The sequence below is a fragment of the Canis aureus genome, chromosome 18 (assembly GCF_053574225.1).
Source record: "Canis aureus isolate CA01 chromosome 18, VMU_Caureus_v.1.0, whole genome shotgun sequence".
NCBI classification, from domain to species: Eukaryota; Metazoa; Chordata; class Mammalia; order Carnivora; family Canidae; genus Canis; species Canis aureus.
This window is the reverse complement of record NC_135628.1, coordinates 33,998,194-34,024,112: the sequence shown is the minus strand read 5'-3', so window position 1 is coordinate 34,024,112 and position 25,919 is coordinate 33,998,194. Positions and strand designations below refer to the sequence as shown.

The 25,919-nt window shown below is 34.3% G+C and overlaps 1 pseudogene; it reads left to right on the top strand.

Annotated features, from left to right (window-relative positions):
- The first annotated feature begins 17,558 nt into the window (after positions 1–17,558).
- Positions 17,559–24,416, top strand: LOC144289163 (tubulin beta chain pseudogene; annotated as a pseudogene).
- The last annotated feature ends 1,503 nt before the right edge of the window (positions 24,417–25,919 follow it).

Sequence of the window (25,919 nt, the reverse complement as noted above, 5' to 3'; positions counted from 1 at the left end):
AGTGTACTTCTATAAGTTCCAGTTTTAGTCTTTTCTCCTGATAAAAAATATACTTGATTTTATTTTTAATCTTACAGAATTGATTGAAGCTCATTTCTTGGTTTAAAAATATTTTAAACTACAATTTTTCAATGTTGAATAGCTCCCACATTAAGTTAAAAAACAAAATTGCTCTGTGCAACCCATAATTCATCCAGTTTCCCTCCAGATCTCTATTTTCTCTAATCCATCTATACTGCCAGCAGTATAGTACTCTAAACACAAACTAACCTCTTTATCAAGCTCATCAACTGGCAGCACTGTACAAGCTTTTAGCAGACCCAGAATATGTTTACTTTAAAAAGCCTCTTTTTCTTAAATATAGCTATCATGTTCCTTTCAAAGATAGTAGTAAACTCCTATAATTACTAAAATTACTGAGATATTTGTATTAAATCACACATTCATATTCTTAATCTTAAACATATTGTTGTCATGCATGGGTTTCCTTCTTTTTTTTTTTTTCTTTTAAGATTTTATTTATCCATTCATGACAGACAGAGAGAGAAGAGAGGCAGAGATACAGGCAGAGGGAAAAGCAGGCTCCATGCAGGGAAGCCCGATGTGTGACTCAATCCTGGGACTCCAGGATCACGCCTGGGCCAAAGGCAGGCACCAAATCGCTGAGCCACCCAGGGATCCCCATGCATGGGTTTATTTAAGAAGATAAGTAAATTGCAGGTGGTGCCTGAGAGGCTCAGACAGGTAAGTGTCTGCCTTCAACTCAGGTCATGATCCCAGGGTCCTGGGATCCAGCCCTTCATCAGGCTCCCGGCTCTACTTGGAGCCTGCTTCTCCCTCTCCTTCTGCTGCTCCCTCTGCTTCTGCTCTCTCTCTCTGTGTGTGTCAAATAAATAAAATCTTAAAAAAAAAAATAAAAACAAAAAGGAAGATAAGTAGATTGCAGCTGCAATAGGTTTTTTCCATTATTTTTTTCTGGAAATACATAATCATTTACATTGTCTGAAATACATTTAGTTAGTAACAGTATCACTTGTTAAAAAAATCTTGTTAATCAGTAAATAAGAGGAAATATAGTTAATACATGATTACAGCTCTGTAAAGAGTCATTATATCCTGACAAGCAACCAATACATATTATGCATCAGAGATGATGTTTTCAGGGCATGAGGTTTTATGGTGACTACTGAGGAATTACAAGTCACAGTACTTGTTAAGATTTTGACAATTTAGATTTATAAAATATGCCAAATCAGATTAAATCCAACTTGCCCACTAGTTTCCATCAAAGTATTTATTATCTTCCTTATGCAGCTTCTCCATCTTTAAGTTAGTTTTAGAGTCTGAAGAAAATATTCTTAAAGCTTCATACATCTTAAACATTCTACTTACTGTACACACATTTGCTTGTCTATTCTTCTAGATGGTAAGCTTCTTGGGGGTAGCAATTATTTATTACTTTTATGAGCAAAGGAGAAGGTTAAACAGCATAGTAATTATTATGAATCCTATATTTGTATAGGCTTTAATTTCACTCAGACACTCCATTTAAGTTTGAACATATTTTGCTTTGCCACAAATTTCAATCAAACTCATGCATAAATTTCAACATACTTTCCAATAATAGAAATAAATGGTAAGGCAAATTTCTCTTCACATCTATTTGTTTAATATCTGTCCCTCTCTCTCCTCTATTAAAATGAGAGCAATTACATCATGAGAATGTAAGAAGAGGAAATAGACACCAACAAGTAATTTTAAATCATTTTTAACAAAGCTAACTATAGATTTGAACAAAAGTTTAATTGGATCATATCAAGCAGTATAATTTATCATAAATTAATCTCTGCTTTTTTAATGTTTTTATCTTGTTACCTAAAAGCAATTATAATTACATATTAGTCTCTTATTATTACTTTTATAATAAGAGCCTCCAAAAGAGGATTTGTCAAGCAGGAAGAATTGGCATCAGAGTTAACTTACTGTGGCACATATTTTTATTCACTTGTATATTAGGTAGATTTTTATACTATCTTTAAGTAAGTTTTCCATAAAAAGATAATAAAGGTAATTTGAATATCTATAATTTAGCACCTTAGGTTACTTAATATACATGGAATACCAAACTGGCTAATAGTGTGATATTATTTCTTTTAGAGTAGTTTAATACTTCATATGTTCTAATTCCAACTGTGCTTAATCAGTACATTGCAAAAAATATGAACACTATAATTATTACAGTAAAGGAGACTTTTAAAATGAATATTAAAGTAAAAATAATATTACTTAGTCATTTAAAAGTCACTTTTTCTCTATTTATATTCCTTTCCTAACATGCCATAGCCATTTTATCTCTATTTTTACTTAACATAAGGAATCGTTTTAAAGAATATTTTTTATTTTTTTAAATCAAAGAAGTCAAATCACAACCCGATTGATATGTGATGAGGAGGAAATAAAGGACACCAGGAAGAACAGTTATTGAGCATCAATTTTATGAAAGAACTTACATTCTAAGTATAAATACCAGATTTTCATTCTCTTCCTTTTATTCCCATTCCACGTTCTTAATATTTGAGATGGCCATCTCAAATGGGCCATCTACATGGGAAAGATGGTAGCACTTGGTAGCATCATCCTACTTTTATTGTCCCCTCTATCTAGCTCAATAACTGCATCAATATATTTCCCTGCAATCTTTGGCTTTTCCTCCCATTCCTCTGCCAAAATCTCAATAAGTATACACTGTCTTTGAGCTTGCTCCTAGGTTGCTGAGATCTGCTAGAAAAAAATTATCAACAATAGTGATGCAGGACTAGAATTTACAAATGTCACTGATTCCAATAAAGCCCAACAAATTTCTGAAGTTATAACAAGTTAAAAAGGGGGGGGGGTGGTAGAAAAAAGGAAAACTAAACTGTTAATTAGTATATTTAGCTCTATGGAAGTTATCAGATTGCCAAATCTTGAAAGCAAGATTTAATTTTATCATGAAAAGCTGGTGTGCTTACTGTAGTTGAGAAATCAATCTATCAAGTGGCAAGATGATAAGCACAGATGGACTTTATGATGACTCACTTTCTGTTTGAAATAATAACCATTTGCAGAGATTGCTCTTAAGCAACTCTCAATTTATTTTATTGGTATAAATTGAATGTGATTTCCCTTTATGAACCCTATCTGCCAAAAACTAAATCCATTATTTTTCTCACTGTTTTCTTATTTAACCCAAGGGCACCTAATGTCATCATTCTGGCCCTACACATATGTTATATGGTTGAAGATAGGATGCTGCCAATTTTTTTCTCATTAACCACTTATTGTTTCATTCACCCTAGCATTATTTGTGAAGCAGTGATAAGATTTAGCTCATCTGTCAGATCCTTGTGCAGTAATTCTTTCCTGCCCTTATGTTAGAAAACTGAGGTTTTAAAGATGTATCCCTTCATAATTATAATGAATTCCTATGGTCTTCCAACAGTTGTATCTAAATTTAAACTTCTAAATACATGTTTTTATAATTTAGAATAATTCTTGCTTTGAAATCTATGATCACAGGAACTTATTCTGTTTTCAATACATATTTTAAAGTGTTTTAAAGTGTAGACCACCAAGTAGAAAATAAAAAGATGTATTTTTATTGGCAAAGAACGGATGACCAGGATGAAAATTAGTCTTCTACCTCTCATACCCATTGAATGCTTATGGGAAAAAACATAAAGATCCTGGATTGATGATTGACTTTTCTTTCTGATAACTTAAAAAATCTATATTTAGAAATTCAGTTCTATCATCTAATTGTCAAACTCAAGGTTTAAAAGATATATTAATATCTTTTCCACTGCTCATTCATGTTGATCATTTTCGTCTTAATTACAAGTCCATTCTCCCTGTTCAAGTTATATTTTTAATATCTTTTCCTCACTTATCTCTCTCCCTCTTTCTCTCCCCACCCATCCCTCTCTCCTGTCTCTCATTCTGTCTGCATGCACAGACACACACAAACACACAACACACACACATCGACCCATCCTTTAACAACCCCTTAGTCTACCCATAATTATCTTTACCATCAGTCATCTCTTTTCTATGTCAATTACCACAAACATGGTTTAGATGTTCAATGACTTAAGTGTAATAATAACCATCAACTGATTTCCTTCTCTAATCTAATTATCTTTAGCTTTTGGAGAGTTTCAGATTCCTTGCAGAATATGATGATAGCTTTATGTCCTCTTACCTGAAAAATTCTATGCACACAAAACTGACCATGCAGTCAATTTTGCAGTCTCTGATGATTAGCAGTTACAGCAGCCAGACCACAAGTGTAAGTTTGGAAATTTGCTCCTTTCCCCCACTTCCAATCTACTCCTACCCCCACTGCCACTTTAATTCTCTTAATGTATTGATTAATTATATTAATTTCCTCATAAAAATTTTGCTCTATCTTATTATTTGTATAATTAAATCTAAATCTTTATTCTGGACTCAAAATTCTATAAGCTACTGCTTTTCATCTTGTGAGACTCACCATTCCTATATTCTGTGAACCTTACAGTCTAGCTCCAGATTTCTTTCTTTTTTTTTTTTTTAAGATTTTATTTATTTATGAGAGACACAGGCAGAGGGAGAAGCAGGCTCCATGCAGGCAGAGGGAGAAGCAGGCTCCATGCAGGGAGCATGAGTGGGACTCAATCCCAGTTCTCCAGGATCACACCCTGGGCTGAAGGTGGTGCTAAACCGCTAAGCCACCAGGGCTGCCCCTAGCTCCAGATTTCATATGAACCAAATTTGCTCCTATATTGTCCTTCCATTACTGATTTTTCTCTGCCTAAACGCTCTATATACAAATTAAAATATACTAATTCCTAGATGCCCCCCCAAAAAGAGATTCTGAACTAGTCAGTTTGGGGTACAGCATGGGCATTAGGGGTTTTAAAGTTTTCTTTGTGTCTCTAATGTGTAGTAAAGTTTGAAAAACCACTGATGCAGATAATGTAATATATCCTGATCCCTCAGTTTTTTCCTCCTTTCTAATAATTTTAAGATTATATTTATTTGTTTATGAGAGACACAGAAAAAGAAGCAGAGACCTAGGAAGAGGGGGAGGCAGGCTCCTCACAGGGAGCCTGATGCAGGACTGGATCCCTGAACCCTGGGATCATGCCCTGAGCTGAAGGCAGATGCTCAAATGCTGAGCCACCCAGGCATCCTCATTCTTATAATTTTAGAAGACACAAAACTTGAAGAAGACATTTCTAATTGATCTGGCAAAGTACCCACATCCATAATATATTAAAATTCTCACAAATTAATGGGAAAATGGCAGGAAAATGTTTAAATGTGCAAAATAATTGAACAGGCATTTCACTTAAGAGAATACATTTATCCAAGTGACCAATGATAAACTAATGGGGTGGTCAAAACCATGAGTCATTAGGGGCATGCAAATACAAACTACAGTAAAATACTACTGCACATTTAATCTTGAATAAATTGTTTGACCACACAAAATGGTGGCAAGCAGATAGAGCTGAATAGAGCTGAATATATATATATATATATATATATATATATATATATATATCCTTATGACCTGTTAGCAATTATACTCTTAGGTATTATCACCCCGAATTTCCTTGTCCATATGTGCAACAACATGGACAAGTCTTTCAAATATAATCCTAAATGACAGAAGCCAGAGAGAAGAATGCACCTTGAGTGGTTTTATTCGCATAAATTTAAGCTGGCTAAATTAAACTGTGGAACTGAAAGCCAGCATAGTAGCAACTTTTGGATGGAGAGATGGAGGTAATGACTGAGAGGGACATAAGAAAGTCTTTTGGAATGTTGGATAGTTTTCTATATCTTGATTGGAATAATGGCTACACAAGTGTTCACTTTGTATAAAATCCATTAAGCTATACACTTAACTAGATATATGATATAAAATATACCTCGATTTGATGTTGTTGGGTTTTTTTAAGATTTTATTTATTTATTCATGAGAGACCCACAGAGAGAGAGAGAGAGACGGAGATACAGGCAGAGCGAGAAGCAGGCTCCATGCAGGGAGCCTGATGTGGGACTCGATCCCAGGTCTCCTCCAGGATCAGGCCCTGGGCTGAAGGTGGTGCTAAACCACTGAGCCCTCAATCTGATGTTTTTAAAAGGGAAAGACTATACATATTTACATGTCACAAAGGTAGAACTTTGCTAGAACTATTACTATATGAAGAAAAGCACATTTTTGTATAAAAAAAGGAATATTGCTTGGAAAATCATGGGTCATACTAAAGTATTGAACAATTATGTATTTTTTTCTAAATATTAAATAGTGGTATAAAACCCAGATTTGGTAATAATGATACCTATGCATATTGATTCTAGCATACAGTATATGAAAACTACAGACATGAGTGCTCAGACAAGAGTTGAAGTAGGAAAATGTGAACACTTCTGACAGAGTAGAGATACATGATAAGTATTGTCCATTCTCCCTAGTTAGAGACTCTTAACAATAACTGACTTCCTCTCATACATGAGATTTCAGTATGAGGATAACATATTTGCCTGATGAAGCTCCTAGTATCCAGGAAATAATTTTTTTCTTAAAACAGCATCTGGGGATGCCTGGGTGACTCAGCGGTTGAGGGTCTGCCTTTAGGTCAGGGTGTGATCCTAGAGTCTGGGGATCAAGTCCCACATCAGGCTCCTTTCATGGAATCTGCTTCTCTCTCTGCCTATGTCTCTGCATCTCTCTCTCTCTCTATGTCTCTCATGAATAAATAAATAAAATCTTAAAAAAAAAAAATCATCTGGATCCTTCAAGTAATTTTACCTTTTTTTTCACTTTATAGAAAATATAAATGTATCACTATTGTTTTTTCACTTTATAGAAAATATAAATGTATCACTATTAAGAGGAAAATAAATTTGACTATTCTAATTATACAACTTACTCAATATTTTTCGATAGACAAGGCTAGATTAGTTTAGATCACCAAACTTATCATTTCTATTAAAATAAAGCTTAAATATTGATTATATAGCAAATGCTATAGTTATTATGAATGAAAATTACCAATTCTATGTAAGTTACCAACAGAGAAAAATTATTTCCTATTAAAATTTTCTTGTGTCATATTTAAAGACTACTTTCAATCACCAAAAAGCCATTCTCTTTTGTGGATAATCTACTAGTTGGGCACATCATATATTAGAGATCTTGTTATTTATGTACTTTTATAAAATAGTTGTTACTTTTTTATATCTTAGCAACTAAGAGAAATACAAAATAAAATTCTACTCCCTCCCCCCTTTGTCTCTAATGAAGTGCTTTTAACTGCCAGAAGAAACCTGGCCAAAGTATCATCATATATAATTCATGTGTTAAGGTGCATAAAATTCTAAAATCTTCAGGCTTATGTACAACATGCAGAATTTTTTAGCATCCAAAACTATATACTTTAATTATGAACTATAATAATTTTTGTAACTGATATCAGATACTTCAAAATTAATAACAATTAAAAATGTGAATATATTTCTACTAATTATATTAGAAAGCATTTAAAATAGCCAGAAAGTATATTAAATTGACTAACATTATATTTAATTTTTTAAAAAGCACCGATGTTTAGAATTTTACATTTTGACAAAATTTTTTAATGAAAAGATTGGATATATCTCATAATAAATATGTGTAGCCAAAGACCTTAAAGACATCTTACCGAAGAAGATATACAGATGCCAAATAAGCACCTATGAAAAGATGTTCCACATGCCGTCAGAGAAATGCAAATTAAAACAACAATGAGATATCACTACGCATCTCTTAGAATGGCTAAAATTCAAAACACTGACAACACCAAATGCTGGAGAGTATGTGATGCAACAAGAGCAACCATACATTGCTAATGGGAATGCAAAGCAGTATGGCCACTTTGAAAGATAGCTTGGCAGTTTCTTACAAAATAAAACATACTTTTGCATATGATCCAGCAATTGAGCCCATTGGTATTTACACACAGGAGCTAGAAACTTATTTCCACACAAAAATCTGCACATAGGTGTTTACAACAGCTTTATTCATAATTGCCAAAAATTAGAGGCAACCAAAATGCCCTTCAGCTGGTGAAAGTATAAGTAAACTGTGGTACATTCAAACAATGGAATATACTTCAGCACTAAAATGAAATGAACTATCAAGCCAAGAAAAGACATGGAGAACATTGAAATGTATATTACTAAGTGAAATATGCCAATCTGAAAGGCTAAGGATTGTGTGATTCCAACCATGCAACATTCTGAAAAGGCAAAACTGTAGAGACTGGAAAAAGATCAATGGTTACTAGAGGCTAAGGTCAGAGTGATGAATAGTATTTTAGGGCAGTGAAAATAGTTCATATGGTGCTGAAATTATGGACACATGTTATTATATATATGTATTATGTATATAAATACATTTGTATAATATATTTATAGAATATACAACACCAAGAGTGAGCCCTAATGCAAACTATGAACTATGGGTGATAATGATGTGTCAATGTAGGTTCATTAAGTATTACAAATGTATCCCTGTGCATGGGGGGATGTTGATAATAGGGGAGGCTATGCATTAGTGGGAGAAAGAGGTATATGGGAAATTTTTGTACCTTCCTCTAAATTTTGTTGTGTACCTAAAACTTCTCTTAAATAAAATCTCATGGCAATCAATTTATGCTGGTAAAATGCATCTCTGTCACTTTTTCAAAGTGTTTTAACAAATATTAGCTGTGGAAAATATGTGAGTTTCATTGATTTTTTTAAATGTTTTTTTATTGAAGTTCGATTTGCTGTGTTTCATTGATTTTGTGTGTGTGTGCTGACATAGTTTGATTCCTGTCACATTTACTTTTAGATATGTTGTCATGCTTTGATTACTGTCACATTTTCTTTCATGTATCTTCTGTAGATATTCTCTTTATGGTTACCATGGGGCTTATATAAAACATCTAAGTTATAACAATCTATTTTAACCTGATAACAACATCAATCATTTATGAAAATGACTCTTACCTATCCCACCCCCACTTTATTTTATTGATATCACAAATCAGATTTTTATATAATGTGAATCTTTTAACACTTGCAGCTATAGTTATTTTTAATGCTTTTGTCTTTTAAATTCTAAGGTAAAGTGCTTTACTTACTACCAATATAGTATTACAGTAATCTGTACTTACTTATATAGCTGCCCTTACCAGCAAGCTTTGTATTTTCACGTGCTTTCATGTTTCTGAATGACATCCTTTCATTTCAACTTGCAGGACTCCCTTTAGCATTCCTTATAAGGCAGATCTGCTCGTGATGAACTCCCTCAGCTTTTGTTTACATATTTATTTCTGTCATCTTTGAAGGACACTTTTACCAGGTAACGTATTCTTGGTTGGCAGGGTTTTTTTTTCCCCTTTTGGGCGCTTTGAACATGTCATCCTATTCTCTTCCATTCTGAAGGTTTCTCCTAAGAAATATATTGATAATCTTATGGATGCTCCCTTGTGCATGACAGTTTGCTTTTCTCTTTCCGATTTCGAGATTTTCTCTTTAACTTTGACTTCGACAGTTTAATTATTATAATTTGTATTTTGGTGTGGCCCTCTTTCAATTCATCCTAGCTGGAATTCTTTAAGCTTCTTTAACTTAGGTGACCATTATATTCCTCAGACTTGAAAAAGCTTTAAAAGCCATTATTTCTTCAAATATTCTCCCTGCCTCCCTTCCTTTCTTTCGCAAACTCCCACAAGCATATAATGGCTACCTAATGGTATTTTTTGAGTTCCTTTAGCTTTCTTCACTTTTCTATATTCTTTTTTTTCTCCTGTGACTCAATGATTTCAAATTACCTGTCATTAAGTTCACTGTTTTCTTCTGTGTAATCAAATTCAACATTAAATTTCTCTAGTGAATTTTCCAATTAAGTTATTGAATTTGTTTGATTCTTCTATATACTTTCTGTCGTTTGTTGATATCCTCATTTTGTTCTTGTATTTTCTTGATTTTCTTTGTTTATCTGTGTTCTTTTGTAGATCACTGACTTCCCTTAAAACAATTATTTTTAATTCTTTGTCAGGTAATTCATAGATCTCTGTTTCTTTAGGTTTATTTTATTCCTTTGATTGTACAATGTTTCTCTGTTTCTTTGTGTCTCTGTAATTTTTTTCCTCAGTTTTTGCATTTGAAAAAACAGCACTTTTGTCAGTCCTTATGGCTCACTTTGGACAAGGGAAGACCTTCACCAATTAACCCAGATTCTGAGGGCCTCTGAAACTTTTTGTGGGGTGAGGATGTGACTTCTCTGGGCTTGTAAATTTCCCAATTAGAGATTTGCTTGTTTCCTTTTCAGGAGCTCATAATCTTTTGCTCCCCCTGGTGACTGTGCAATACTGCAAGTTTGCTGGTACTATGTAGTAAATTATTCAGCATTCTTTTGTTCTCAGCAACCCCCAGGCATCCAAGTATCCTGATTCCCTGTCAGGGGGCTCCAAGTCAGATCAGACAGAAACCAGTTTCTCAGGCAGCCCTCTGTAAATCTGGATGAAAGCTCCTCCTTTCCAACATGCCATGAGTTGGGTGCCTTTTACCAACAGCACCAAGTCACATGGGTGTCTGTGCACTGCAGGTCCTCCAGTGCAAAATTAAGCTGCTCCCATTTTCTCTTAATTTAGTGGCCCCCAAGCAAATTATGCTGGTTCCAGCTAGGCCAGTGCTTCAAGTCAGATAAGAAAGAAACAAGTCTCCCAGGCAGCCCTCTAAAACACTTGTATATTGGATATATGTTCCACTTTCCTGTTCCTTCCCCAGGGAAAAGACATGAGCTAGAGTTCTCGCTGATGACACTGAGATGTGCTGGCTTGGGGATGGGGCAATTGGGAGTAAAGTTAAGTAATTCCTATTCATTTCAATGTAGCTGTTCTGAACTTTTCATCTCCTTGGGTTAATACAACCTCTTAAGTGGTTCCTGGAGTTCCCATAAAGATATTTTGGTCCTTATACTGCTAAGTCAGTGTCTCCATAGGAAAACAGGGCTGGGTCTTCCTATTCTGCCATCTTGTTCTTATTCTCATTAATTTCTGCTCTGGTCTATTTCTTTTCCCACTTACTTTGGCTTTATTTTGCTCTTTTTTTTTTCTTATAGTGGATACTGAAGTCATTGATTTTATATCTCTCTTATTTCCTTATATATACTTTTGGTGCTATAAATTTCTCCATTCATAATGCTTTAACAGCATTACACAATTCTGATACATTGCATTTTCTTTTTCATTCAACTCAAAATTCTGATTTGTCCTTTGATTTTTTTTTTGACTCATGTTATTGAGAAGTGTATTGTTTAATTTCTAAATTTTGGAAAAATTTCCCAGAAAGCATATTATTAATGACTTCTAACTTAGTTCCTTCCACTGTGGTCAGAAACATGCACTGACTGACAGATCCTTTTCAATTTTTTGAGATTTGTTTTATGGTCTAATGCAATCTATCTTGGTAAATGTTTTGTGAATACATGAAAAGAATGTATGGTTTGGGGTAGAGCATTCTATAAATGTCAATGACATGAAGTCAATTGACAATGTTATTCAAATCTTATATTTATTACTAATTTTTCTTTCTCTTGTCCTATCTGTTATTGAGTTCTATCTCCTCTATAATTGTGGGCTAGTATATTTCTTCTTATGGTTTTAGCAGTTCTTACCTTACATATTTTCAATCTCTGTTATTAGGTGCATAAGTCTTGTTTAAAGATGTCCCACAATTCACTGATACAAAACTGAGTTTACTTTTTTATTTTTCCCTATTGTTCCTTCTTGGTTTCATTTTGGATAGCAAAAAAATTGCTGAATTTTCAATTTCATTAATTTTTTCTTCTGCAAACTGTTATCTGCCATTAATGCCATCCAGTGTATTTTTCACCTCACACATTATAGTTTTTATCTTTAGAAGTTATATCTAGGTCATTTTTATATCTTTTATATCTTCACTTAACTTTGATCATATTGAATACCTTTAGAGTAACTTTTTTAAAGTCCTTAAGCCCTGGATCAGTTTTGCTTATTGGATTGATCTTGCCACTATGAGCTCCATTTTCCTGTCCCCCCCTTTTTTGGTAAGTTTTCATGGTGAATTTTAACTTGCTGAGTGCTAAAATTTTTTTTGCTCCTATATATATTTTTAAACATTGTTTTTCTGGGATCAAATTAAATTACTCAGAAACAATGCTACCTTTTCTGATCTTGCTTGTAACATTTGTTTTATGAGAACAATGCAGTGATCAATCTACAGTCATCTGTTCTTTGTTACTGAGGAAAGGTTCTCTGTACTCTGCCCAATGCTCCATGACATTTGGGATTTTCCATTTTGTTTAGTAAACACTATTCCTGGCCCCATGTGAGCACTGAGCATCATTACATTTGGAAGGTTATTTTCCTAACCTTGCATCCTCACACACATGTGCTGATTGGTAATCAGCTGAATTCTCAATGGAGAATCCTCTGAAAATCTCCAGAATTTTCTCTCTGTGCCACTCTTTACAAAAATCCATTCTGTGAACTACAGCTGCCTTGGTCTCACTGAACTCTCAGTTCCATAGCCTCAACTCACTGTGTCTACTGAACTCCACCTAGGTTTCCCTTTCCTGTGTTGTCATCTGAAAACTCTCTTAAAGGAGCTCCATCCTAATTGACTAATGTCCAGTGTCTTGAAAATTATTCTATGTATACATATTTGGTTTTCACTCTTCAGACAGGAGGATAAATCCAATCTCTTTCATTCCATCTTGGCCCCAAACTAAAGTTTGTCAAGATGTTTTTTCTTAAGAATTTTAATTTTTTTGTGCGCTGAATGGACTATTCTAAGTGTATGTTGTCTGTACTAACAGAGACTCTGTTAAATTTTTTATTTATTTTTTTTACCCTTCAGGATAGCTATACTTGATGTTAAGAATTATTTCTCAGAAGCTTTCTTATGCCCACAATGATTCTTATCCAAGAAAGAAGTATTGTACTCACAATTACATTACAATTAAATGAAATAAGGAAAGGCTTATGAATAAAACAAATCATCCTTTATGATCTGAGAAATAAGTTTAAAAAAATAAGATTACACAAGCAGCAACCTCTTTGACTTCAACCATAGCAACTTCTTCCTAGGCACATCACCACAAGAGAAACAAAAGCAAAAATGAATTATTGGGATTTATTCAAGATAAAAGCTTCTGCACAGCAAAGGAAACAATCAGCAAAACTAAAAGGCAGCCTACAGAATGGAGGAAGATATTTGCAAGTGACATATCTGATAAAGGGTTAGTATCCAAAATCTACAAAGAACTTATCAAACTCGACACCCAAAAAACAAATAACCCAGTTAAGAAATGGGCAGAAGACATGAATAGACATTTTCCCAAAGAAGACAGCCAGATGGGTAACAGACACATGAAAAGATGCCCAACATCATCATCATCATCATCAGGGAAATACAAACCAAACTACAATGAGATATATCTCATACCTGTCAGGATAGCTAAAATTAACAACACAAGAAACAACAGGTGTTGGTGAGGATGCAGAAGAAAGGGGAACCCTCTTACATTGTTGGTGGGAATGCAAACTGGTACAGTCATTCTGGAGAAGAGTATGGAGGTTTCTCAAAATGTTAAAAATAGAACTACCTTATGATCCATCAGTTACGATACTAAGTATCTATCCAAAGGATATGTTTCTATCCACAGTGATTTGAAGGGGCACAAGCACCCCAATATTTATAGCAGTATTATCAACAATAGCCAAATTATGGAGAGAGTCCAAATGTTCATTGACTGATAAATGGATAAAAAATATGTGGTAAAGAGACGCCTGGGTGGCTCAGCGGCTGAGCATTTGCCATTGGCTCAGGGCATGATCCTGCAATCCCGGGATCGAGTCTCACATCAGCTCCCTGCATGGAGCCTGCTTCTCCCTCTGCCTCTGTCTCTGCCTCTGTGTGTGTGTGTGCGTGTGTGTGTGTCATAAATAAATAAATAAAACCTTAAAAAAAAAGAAGATATGGAATATATATATACAATGGAATATTATGCAGCCAACAAAAAGAATGAAATCTTGTCATTTGCAATGATATGGATGGAGCTAGAGTGTATTATGCTAAGTGAAATAAGTTAGGTGGAGAAAGATAAATACCATATGACCTCACTTATATGTGGAATTTAAGTAAAAAAACAGTTGAACATATAGGAAGGGGAAAAAGAAAAACAAGAGAGCGAAACACAAGCCATTAGAGACTCCTAATGATACAGAACAAACTGAGGGTTGATGGAGGGAGTGGGGGATGGGCTAGATGGGTGATGAGTATTAAAGAGAGTATTTGTTGTGATGAGTACTGGGTGTTGTATGTTAGTGATAAATCACTGAATTCTACTCCAGAAACCAATATTGCACTGTATATTAAGTACCTAAAATTTAAATTTGGTATGCCTGGGTGGTTCAGCGGTTTAGTGCTTGCCTTCTGCCCAGGGCATGATCCTGGAGTCCCGGGATCGAGTCCTACATCGGGCTCCCTGCATGGAGCCTGCTTCTCTCTCTACCTGTGTCTCTGCCTCTCTCTCTCTCTCTGTGTTTCTCATGAATAAATAAATAAAATCTTTTAAAAAATAAAATAAAATTTAAATTTTAAAAATCTTAATTCAATAAACAGTTATGAAATATAACACTGAATGACTTCAGACAGTCCTTGTATCCTAAGATTTTAATGTGCACAATATTTCTCAGAGCTTTTGGCTTGCTATGTGTGTGTGTGTGTTGCATGTGTGTTATATAATTTGGATTTTTTAATTGCATATGAAAATTTTGTAGATGCATATTGGGGCAACTGTCTGAATTCACAATAATATCCTCATTCTGTACTACACTCTTTTTTTTTTTTTTTTTTTTTTTTTTGATTAACTGGGAATGGGCTGGAAATGCAAGCCAGACCATTCATAATGCAACCACTTTCTATCATGTCAGGCCATGAATATTAATCCAGGTCATGTTACCAAGAATCTCTCCCTATGATTTGGGAAAGGAAAGTTCTTGCTCTTCTTTCTTGTAAATCTATAAGGATGTGAGAAAAATGTTATCGTATGCCATGGCTTTAGTTTTGGAAGAAAGCAATGTATGAGAAATGAAATGATACCAGCAGGTAAACTGAGAGAATCCTGGTGTTCATCACAGCTTCCAACTGAAAGTCACCTTAGCAAATCAGTTTTATTGGCCAATGAATCCTCTCTCATTCTTAAAAGAGTTTGAGTAGGGGGTCTATCACTTGCAAAAATTGTCCTTAAATGTTGATACAAAAATATTGAAATATATTTTAGAAGAATAACTAGCTGAAATGTTGACAATTCCTTTAATTTCATTTTAATGATGAATAATAAGAAAATAGAATATAAGACTACAGGTATCAGCTTATCTAGCTATTAGACTCTAAGTTGGATTGTCAGTTAATGATAAGATCACCTATACCAAACAATTCTAAAATGAAATTTTATCATAATTTTTATTTCTTTTGGTAATATTTAGATAAGGAAAATGATTCACATTTTATTCCATTATTTTCCATGTTTATGTACTGAAAAGAAAAATGTTTACATGGGTCCAATATTCAACCAAAGTTGCTTGACTCAACATGAGTGTGTTAATTAGGTAATAAAATTTTAGGAAGCAATAGAAATCTTCATAGTCCACAAACAAAAGGACATTTTCTTAGATAAAACAGAGAAGTGATGCAAAAGGAAATATAAAAATGGGAAATAATGGGATAACTGAGGGCTGAGACCAAACATAAAATGTAAAGATAACCTTGAAAATATTGTTAATCCTGGAGTTGATACTCTATCAGAAGCCCAAACATCTTTATCAAGTAAGAATATTTTTTTCAGCTTTCATTTTTTTCTTCTCTAAGGTAACCGGTATTTAATACAATAGGTAGTGCCCATCTCCTTCACATTTTTATAATTTCTTTCATAATATAGTCATCTTCTTTCTGATAAATGGAAAGCAAATCAACCTACAGATATTAACTGATTTTAAGGCACTGTGCAAGATTTGCAGGCAGCATTGAAAAGACCAGTGAGTTTTAACACTGTTTACTTTAAAGTGCTTATACTATGACTAATATGACTTAACCATTTTATATCCTCTAACTGGCAAGCTTTTGTTAAAAAGAAATTGTAACAGATTAGAAAGAAAGAAGTTTGGAGAGCTGAGGGAAAAAAGAAGACTCATACTCTCAATATAGCCCACAATTTCCACCTCCAAGTAGTTCCCATATATAAAACCCCTTAAATTATATTGCAACCCTTCCCTCTGGAGTCTTGACCTGCAGTTTGAGAAATACTGGCAGTGATATATGAAATACACAGATAATGCAAAAAACTCATTTTTCCACATAGTTTCACCTTCTGCCCCCATCAATCATATTACAAAATCTGTCAACAGGACGCAAATTGCCTTCCTTCCCATGGTCACTTTGTAAAGAAAGTGTTAATGACCAGCATAAATGTCAAAAATCAATAGGAATAAAGATATGGAGACAATATTCTAGTTAATTAACTTCTAAGTAGTAAGATTAAACTATATGGCAAAGCTTGTGTTGAAAGAAAAAAATGGAAAAGACTTCTGGATCTTGTTTTGTGATGTTTAAATAAAACAATATTACTCTTCAATATCAGTGCTTCTCTTACCTTCCTCTTTGCTTTCCCATTCTGCAGTTCTCCTTTTATCTCATCTACTATCCTGACAAAGCGCAGCATGGTAAGGGATGCAAAAATATTTGGAAGAAAATTTTGTAGGTATATAAAATTGTATATTAAATTCTAAATTACTTTATCTGTCACTTGGCTAATAAATATTTATTGTATGCCTGATACCTACCAGACAATAGCATGCATTCATATGATAGACATGGTTATAACAAAATAGTGCCTTACCTTATGGAGTTTACTCTCAACATTTAACAGTGAAGGAAAACTGTACCACTATTTACTAGCTGTTGAGAAATTGTTATGTGCAAAATGTTGAGAGTAGATTTTCATAGTGATAGGGAAATGTATAATTTGGGGATCCAGCTTATTTACATGCATCAGGAAATGTTTACTGTCATAGCAATATTCATACTAGGAATTGAAGGAGGACCACCATTTAGATAAGGTAAAGAGAAGGGATAGAACATTCCAGGAATATGAAACAGTATGCACAGAAACATCGAAACAGGAAAAAGTATTATCTGCTAATACAGAAAGCCAGAGTGACTGGCATGAATTGAGCAAATAGATTTGTACGTATGACACTAGAAAGGCAACTAACTATAGGTCAGATTATTGGAATTTTAGGAGCATTATTTTGAAGGTCCACTGGAAGCTGCTGAATGATTTTAAGAAAGAAATGACATATTCAAGTCTGTATTTTAAAAAGGGTAAATACTGGAGAATGGAGAAGAGGAGACTGGGTAAGTATGGCTATGTAGCCTAGTTAAGGACATTGACAATGGACGCAAGTAAAAGTGAATGGATTTCAGAGTAATATTGGTGATGGAATGTACTGAATTGGGCAGAAGAATAAGAGAAGAGTCTAGAATTATGTTTATATTTTTTGATTAAATACATAATGGATAGGGTGTCTGGTTCGCTCAGTCAGTTAAGTGTCTGCCTTGGGCTCAGGTCATGATCCCAGGGTCCTGATATCGAGTTCCACATCAGGTTCTCTGTTCAGCGGGGAGTCTGCTTCTCCCTCCCCTCTCCCCCTCCCCACTTCTTGTGCTCTTTCTCGCTCTCCCTCTCAAGTAAATAAATAAAAATTTAAAATAATTTTTTAAAATATATGTATATATAATGGATAGTAGAGAGTTTTATTGAACTTGAGAAAACTAGAAAGCAAACTTCTTAGATGGGGAAAAAAAAATATATATATATATATAGAGAGAGAGAGAGAATCACAAACCTGATCTAAAACTAAACAGCTAGCTGAATATTAGGCCTTTAATTATCAAGAATTTTAATTGCCCTTTTAGGGATTATAAGAATTCTGGGTAGATGATTCAGATAGCCCATTTCTTACTAAAATTTTTCAAATTTTGAATGAACATCTAAGGCATCTAAAATAAAATAGAATTATTTTCAAATCTGGATGTGCTCAGTAACTTATTTCCTTTTTTTTATTATTTTTTTAATTTTTTTTAATTTTTTTTTTAGTAACTTATTTCTTATGAAGAAAAAAACACCATGTTTAAAGGAAAGGCTGAACAAATGTATCTTACATCTTGCTGAATTCATAATTATAAGAGGAATTTCTAGTTATGGGAAATAATATCATCAGGAAACAATAAGAGCATTAAGCCATTTTGTCTCATGTATCCCTTTTGCCACTGACTGCCACTGTAAATTTCAGTTTGGCTTATAATTCTGTGTTCTCTACACAATAGCCTATGACATTATGTCTCGCCCAGACACATAAACCCAAGAGCTGCCATCTGCTCACCCAAAACATTTTCAATATTCTTTCTCTAAAATAAAGCCCGTTTTATTTCCTCAAAAGGTTTTTTTCCATACTACAACCATAGATTTAGTTTCAATAATCCAAAAAACAATCATTTACTAAAGTTTAATATAATACTTATTTTGAGCAAAGCAGTCTGGTAAGTGTTGAGCTGAAACAGAAACATTAACTTACTATATTTCACAATGGTTGAAATCCTGCTAAATTGATAGCAGAGTGCTCATACAATTTTGGGAAGATTAAACCAGTATAAAATTATTAACACTAAGTTTTAAAATAACTTACCAATATGTTACTATTAAACATTTTCTAATATAGGCCTACAAGAATCTTACTGGCTTGCACAGTTTCTCTTCCATTAAGAAGTGGGCAAACAATGAGATAAAATCTAAGAGATCTTAGCATCTTGTTACTGGTAACATAGAAAGCTTACATTAACTAATTACAGGGCCTGATTTCAAGATTTTTATGTATTCAAATACTTACAAGTTAATCAATTAATCTATCATTTACACTTGGAATATCTCTTCACCACCATCACTTTCACTCCTTGCCAGCCTTGTGGGATCATTAGAGATAAGATGCATGTTAAGATGAGTAACTATAAAAAAGAGATATGTTATTAACAATTCCCCTAAATGAGGACACCATTCTTTCCTGCTAACTTTTGAAAGTTGTTTTCCAGTGATTATACAATTCTATTCAGATGTTGGAAGATATACACTAAGTCTTATATATTATATACTATTAATATATAAATATAAAATATCTGTCATCTTTTCGAAGATGAATAAAAACAGGACATAATATTAGGATGCATTCATGGATAATATATACCTTATTGCTTCTATGATATATTCCCTGGCTTGTTTTTTGCAATTAATTTGAATCACGTAAAATTTATAATGCTAACACGGGCTTCTGGTTTCAGGTGGCAATTTTGGCACAAATATTCACCTCTTCTTACTCATAAGTTCTGAAAATCTGGCAGATTTTATGAAAGCATAGAATGTCTCAACAATTAAAAGTAGAATCATGAGGAAAAATTTTTAAAAGCTATCCAGGAAAGCCATAGTCCAAGTATGATGTGAATGTTCAAATCAGAGAAAGTAGTCAGCAGGTATAAGAAAGAAGAATACAACAGATACCAAGAAATAGAATGATTGAATGAGATGCCAAAAATAATAAAGATATGGTGAGGAAGGGAAATATTTTATCTTTCAGGAAAAAAAAGATAATAAGCAATTCCAGGGAAAATAAAGCTATATAAGAAAAGCATGAAAAAAATGTAGAAAATTAAAACACGATATGATTTTGAGAAGTCAACATATAGTGTATATTACTTTTTTCTACATTTCACTGGCCATAATTGTGGCAAGCTGTAGCTAGAAACTTTGATTAGCTGTACTAAAAATAAAGTTTGATGAGCACCCAGTCATATTTTACACAGTTACTATGAAATGCTTAACAGTTCAAACTCTTATTTTTTATTCCATCATTCTCAAATATGATCTTTTGACTCCTTACTTTGCAAGTTGATAGTATTATCATTCTCCCACCTCTCATCACTCTATCATTCAGTTTCTGTCACCAGCATATTTTTATTGCAAAGTTGGTAACATTTACCTTATATTCAATAATGTTAACTAAGCTTGAATTTTTTTTAATATTAATTGCCATAAAGGCTTATAGTCCATGACAGCATTTATCTTATTATAACTATATAAATATTTTTCATTACAAAGACAATTGTGTTCTATTATTGTATTTTTTTCAGTCACATCACAGGGGAGAATGTTTAATGGATTTTTCTTATCTAACCCTTTAACTAGTCTGAACAACAAAAAGAATATACACCCCAGTAGATGATAGATAGATAGATAGATAGATAGATGATAGATAGATAGATAGATAGATAGATAGATAGATAGATAGATAGATAGACAAACCGCCAAGGATTTCTGGGACTATAACAAATGATTTAGGGAAAGAAAAAAATGATGAAGCTAAAAGAGTGCTAAAAGAAATTATGGCTAAATACTTCCCAAATATGTTAAGGAACATAAACTTTCATATTTGAGAAGTTGAGTGAACCCTAAGCAGGATAAACCCAAAGAAAACAATGCTAAGACATATCATAATAAAAGTTTAAAAACTAAAAACAAATCTTGGAAATGGCTAGAGAAAAAGAATACCTTACTGTAGAGAGCAGAAGGAGTGGTACAGTATTTTTCTAGTGCAAAAACAACAACAAAACTCTCTCAACCTAGAGTCCGATATAAAGTAAAAATATCCTTCAACAATGAAGAAAAATTCAAGATAACATCAGATGAAGGAAAATGTGTTGCTAAGGAATACAGTAAGGAAAATTATGGGTAAATAAAATAGACTTTCCTTCTCTTTAGTTTTTAAAATTATTGATGGTTGAAGCAAAAATTCTAACACTGATATTATTTTAAATATATATGAAGGAAATATTTTTAAATATTATAAATGGAGGAGGATAAAAGGAGATAAAGGGAGATGAGTTTTCTACATTTCACTTAAACTGCTGAGAAAAAAAAGAGAAAAAAAACTGCTGAGGAAATGACACCAATAGACTGTGAGACATATCACAATATAGACATAGATATAAAGATATAATACAAATATATAGATATGACACAGGCACACAGACACACACACATATAATGTAATAGAACAACCACTAAACAGCCAAACAGAAAAATACAGTCAAAAACAATACAGAATTCTACAAGCTGGCGTCAACATGGTGCCTTTCCCACCTCTCCACTTCTTCATGCCTGGCTTTGCCCCAGTGACCAGCAGTGGAAGCCAACAGTATTAGGTAGGCCCTCACTGTCCCTGAATTCATGCAGCAGGTCTCTGATATCAAGAACATGATGACTGCCTGTGACTCTAGCCATGGCCATTATCTCACCAATGGCTGCTGTCTTTCATGGTCGGATATCCATGAGGAGGTAGATGAGCAGATGCTCAATGTGCAAAACAAGAATAGCAGCTACATTATGGAATGGATCCCCACCAATGTCAAGACAGCTGTCTGTGGTATCACACCCTGTGGTCTCAAGATGCAGCCACCTTCATCAGAAATAGCACGGCCATCTAGGAGCTCTTCAGGCCCATCTCAGAGCAGTTCACAGTCACATAATGGTGCAAGGCCTTCCTCCAGTACACAGGTGAGGGCATGGACGAGATGGAGTTCACTGAAGCTGAGAGCAATATGAACGACTTTGTCTTCAAGTACCAGCAATACCAGGATGCCACAGCAGAAGCGGAGGACTCAGGCAGAGCACCATCACCTCAGGCTTCTCAGTTCTCTCAGCCTTCTTCCCCAACCATCCCTGTCCTCTCCCTCAGAATTTGCATTTTTGCCTCTATCTTGTTTTTTTGTTTGTTTCCTTTATTGGAGGATGTGGCCCTAGAACAGTGTTTGGCACATCATAGAAGCTCAATAAATATTTTGTTGTTTGTTCAATGTCTCCTCTCCTACTCTTGGGAAACTTAGATTTCTGCCATTCTAGGTAGCCCTGTATTTCCTTTTGGTGTTCACTTCTCCCATCTGCCCAGCTTATATTTCCCTTTGCTTTTTGAAGATAATTCTCTAAGAAGCTGGGCCTCATCAGATCCCATTTAGATCCACGTGTTGGAAGCTCAGATCCATGGCCATTATCCTAAGCCTGTGTGTTAACCCAGGGGAAAGTAAGCCAAGCTACCTTATAGCAGGTAGAAGTATGTATGAGAAAAGGTAAGGTTTTCTATTCCAGAGCAGTTTTGAAGAGGAATCCAGGCTATTGACGTCCTAATTTCCAGGAATTTACCTGCTCCTCTCTTAGCTTCAGGGGAGCTGTTAACAGTAGTATCTCCATTTTTAGTCTCTTTCCAAGCTCTATCCTGAGCTGTTTCCTTTTCAGGAGTCTACCCCACTCTGTTAAGTGGGATCTTCCCTCTTACTCATCCTCCTTCACATGTTGAATTCCTTCCTTTTCCTTTGGTTAGAGAAGGGGGCCCAGAAGGGGAAGAAGGACTAGACTTGGTCCCTAAAGCCTCCAGAAAGGCTCTCCCCATCCCCCGTCATTTCTTAATAAAAACACAACCCAGGGACTCCTGGGTGGGTCAGTGGTCGAGCATCTGCCTTTGGCTCAGGGTGTGCTCCTGGAGTTCTGGGATCGAGTCCCACCTCAGGCTCCCTACGAGGAGCCTGCTTCTGCCTCTGCCTATGTCTCTGCCTTTTTTCTGTGTCTCTCATAAACAGATAAATAAAATCCTTAAACACAAAACAAAACAAAACAAACAAACAAATAAAACCAGCCCTGCAGTGTATATATGGAAAGGGGGTATTATCACCTAAATATTTGGGTCATTCCTCCAGAGAGGGGACAAAGAGACCCTCTGTCTTATGGCAACATCTTATCTCTTTCTTTTGCTATTCCCTCCCACTACCCTTTCCTGTCACCCATACCCCCACCCTTTCCCCCCACTCTTGGTTTTGTCCTGTCCTACATTTCAAATTTCTTTTTTTTTTTTCTTAAGATTTTATTTATTTATTTTGGAGACAGCTTCTGTGTGTGTGTGTGTGTGTGCTGTGCACGAGAGTGAGAGAGAAAGAGAGAGACAGAATGAGCAGGGGAAGGGCAGAGGGACAAGTAGACTCCCCACTGAACAGGGAGCCTGTTGCAGAACTCAACCCCAGAACCCCAAGATCATGACCTGAGCCAAAGGCAGATGGTTAATCTACTGAGCCCTTGAGGTGCCCCCACATTTCAAATTTCTTTTTTGAGTTGAACTTGTTTTTTTTCCCTATGGAAAAGATAGCATTAGGGATGCCTAGGTGGCTCAGTGGTGGAGCATCTGCCTTTGACTTGGGTCATGATCCCAGGATCTAGGATCGAGTCCCACATCGAGCTCCCAGCAGTGAGACTGCTTCTCCCTCTGCCTGTGTCTCTGCTTCTCTCTCTCTGTGTCTCTCATGAATAAATAAATAAAATCTTAAAAAAAAAAAAAAGGAAAAGATAGCATTGCCCTAAGAGCCAAAAATAAATGAGAGATTTAAAAAGACAATATCCATAAATTCAAATGGTAATCTAAAAATGCAAAAAAAAAATCAAAATTTGAAGGACTAAAGCAGTGCTAAGAGAAAAATTTCTAGCACTAAATACATGTATGCATGTATACACATACATATTTGTTAAAAAAGATAGTGGATTAAAAATCTTAAAGGTTATACTTTAAAATATCTTTAAACATATCTAAATTATATGTGTGTATAAGTATATACATAACTTATACATACATATAACTAAGACACATTTCAAAATATTTAAATGTATAATCCTTAAGATTTTTAATCCACTAACTTGCTAAATGACACATTTTATATAAAAATAATCTTAGTTTTTGACTGGTTTTGGAAAACTAAACCTAATATACTCAGTTCCAAAGGCTGAGTGTATGGTATTAATTGATGTCCTGGGTCCTGTTGTCTTGTGAATATTTAAGACATCCTAGGTCTTTTCATGGTGTTGCAATAATGGGCAAACATTGTAAATTGAGATCTCATGCATGAGATCTGTCTACCAAAAAGAACTTAACTAAACCTCTTTTTCTATGTTCTTTTTGCTGGCCATTGTCATCTCTCTCTACCATCTATTGTCATTGATGGCTATGAATTCCACTGAGAACATCAATTCAACAATTTAGACACGGAAGCTACTGAGACCAGGGAATTCAAATGAGTGTGCAATTGATGAGAGCAGCAGGAACACAAGGACCTTCTCAGGACCATCGAGCAAGCCCAAACAGAGCTTAATGAAGGAAGGCAATGAATAAAACCCCAGTGCTTCCAAACTAATATTGGCTACATTCACTGTGTATCCTGGGATAGAAATTTGATCCTGGAACAGAAAAGAGACATTCATAGACATTCAATGGAAGAATCTGAACAAAGACTAGATTTTTTTTAACAGTAAAATACCAATGCTAATTTATCATTTTGACAAGTGTGCCTTGGTTATGTAGGATGTCAACTTAAAAGGAAAATGGCTGAAGGGCATGCAGTAACTCTCTGCACTCTTTTTGTAATTCTTTAACAAATCTAAAAATATTTCACAACATAAAGTTTTATTAATAAAAAATTAACATTGAAATCTTTTGTACAAAGACTTGATAGTAAGGGCTTTGAAGCATGAAGTCATAATTCAAGCAAAAACTCAATACATTGATCAAGAGAAATACACACGTAAAAGAGATATGCCAGAACAGACTGGAACAATTTTTAAGTCATATTGCTTGAAGATCATCACGACTTTCTAAGTGGTAAATCTAGAATGAAATCAGAACACATCACATATTTTAAATAATTTCACGTAGATAATAATGCACTCTAGTTTAATGTTAGAGTAGCTATACTTTGGAGTTGCCAATGCTTGCTGTAAGCATTAGAAATGGTATAAAGAACCTTTAATGTTTCCACAAAAAGGACATTTATATGCAAATATGAAGGTTAGGGAAAATATTGTAGAATACTTTGACTAAATAAGGCCTGTCTTTAATTTCTGAAGTGAAGTATTAAAAGCAAGAAGCCCTTGTGGCAAGCTAAGTGGTTTGGATTCTTAAGTTTCACCTGCAATATAAATTCAATTTTCCTCTACACTGAAGAATTAAGTCCCATAAAGGTGAAATCTCTTTAAGCCACTTACCATATTTTTCCCCTTTAAACAGATTATAACTCCTTTCAGGAAAAAAAAAAAAATCAGAAAAAAATTTAAAATTTCAAAAAAAATCAGAAAACAAGCTGGAATTCTTTGCACTGATATTTTCCTACGAAGTACAAAAATAGAAGATGCTGGTCACTGTCCAGCCACTGTTAATAAAACTGTTATTGCTTCTATGTCTTTAGTACATGGTTAGAAAGTACACAGAATTTGATTCAAAAGTTAGAAAACACAAGAGTATGGCTAAGTGGTATTTAGTGTCATTCTACTCCTTCAAAAGACTGGAAGGTGAGAAAATTAGTATCAAACTGCAACATCCTGGCCCAAATGCAGTGTGAATCTGTGGAGGATTGTTCCCTGTGGTTTTTTTTTTTTTTTTTTTTTTTAGGGACCAACTCTCAAATGCATAGTTCTAAAAATTCAGTTACCTTTTTTTTTTCTTAAGATTGTAGAACAGTATTGGAAGTAAAAATAACAAGAAAAAGACTATAATTTAAGAAAAAACCTAACTAAGCATTAGGTTAACTAAGCATTCAATCCCATTTTCTTCATAGAACACAAAATAAAATATAAAAGTCCAGAGTAAATGCCATAAATAAAAGAGCTAATTAAATTAGAC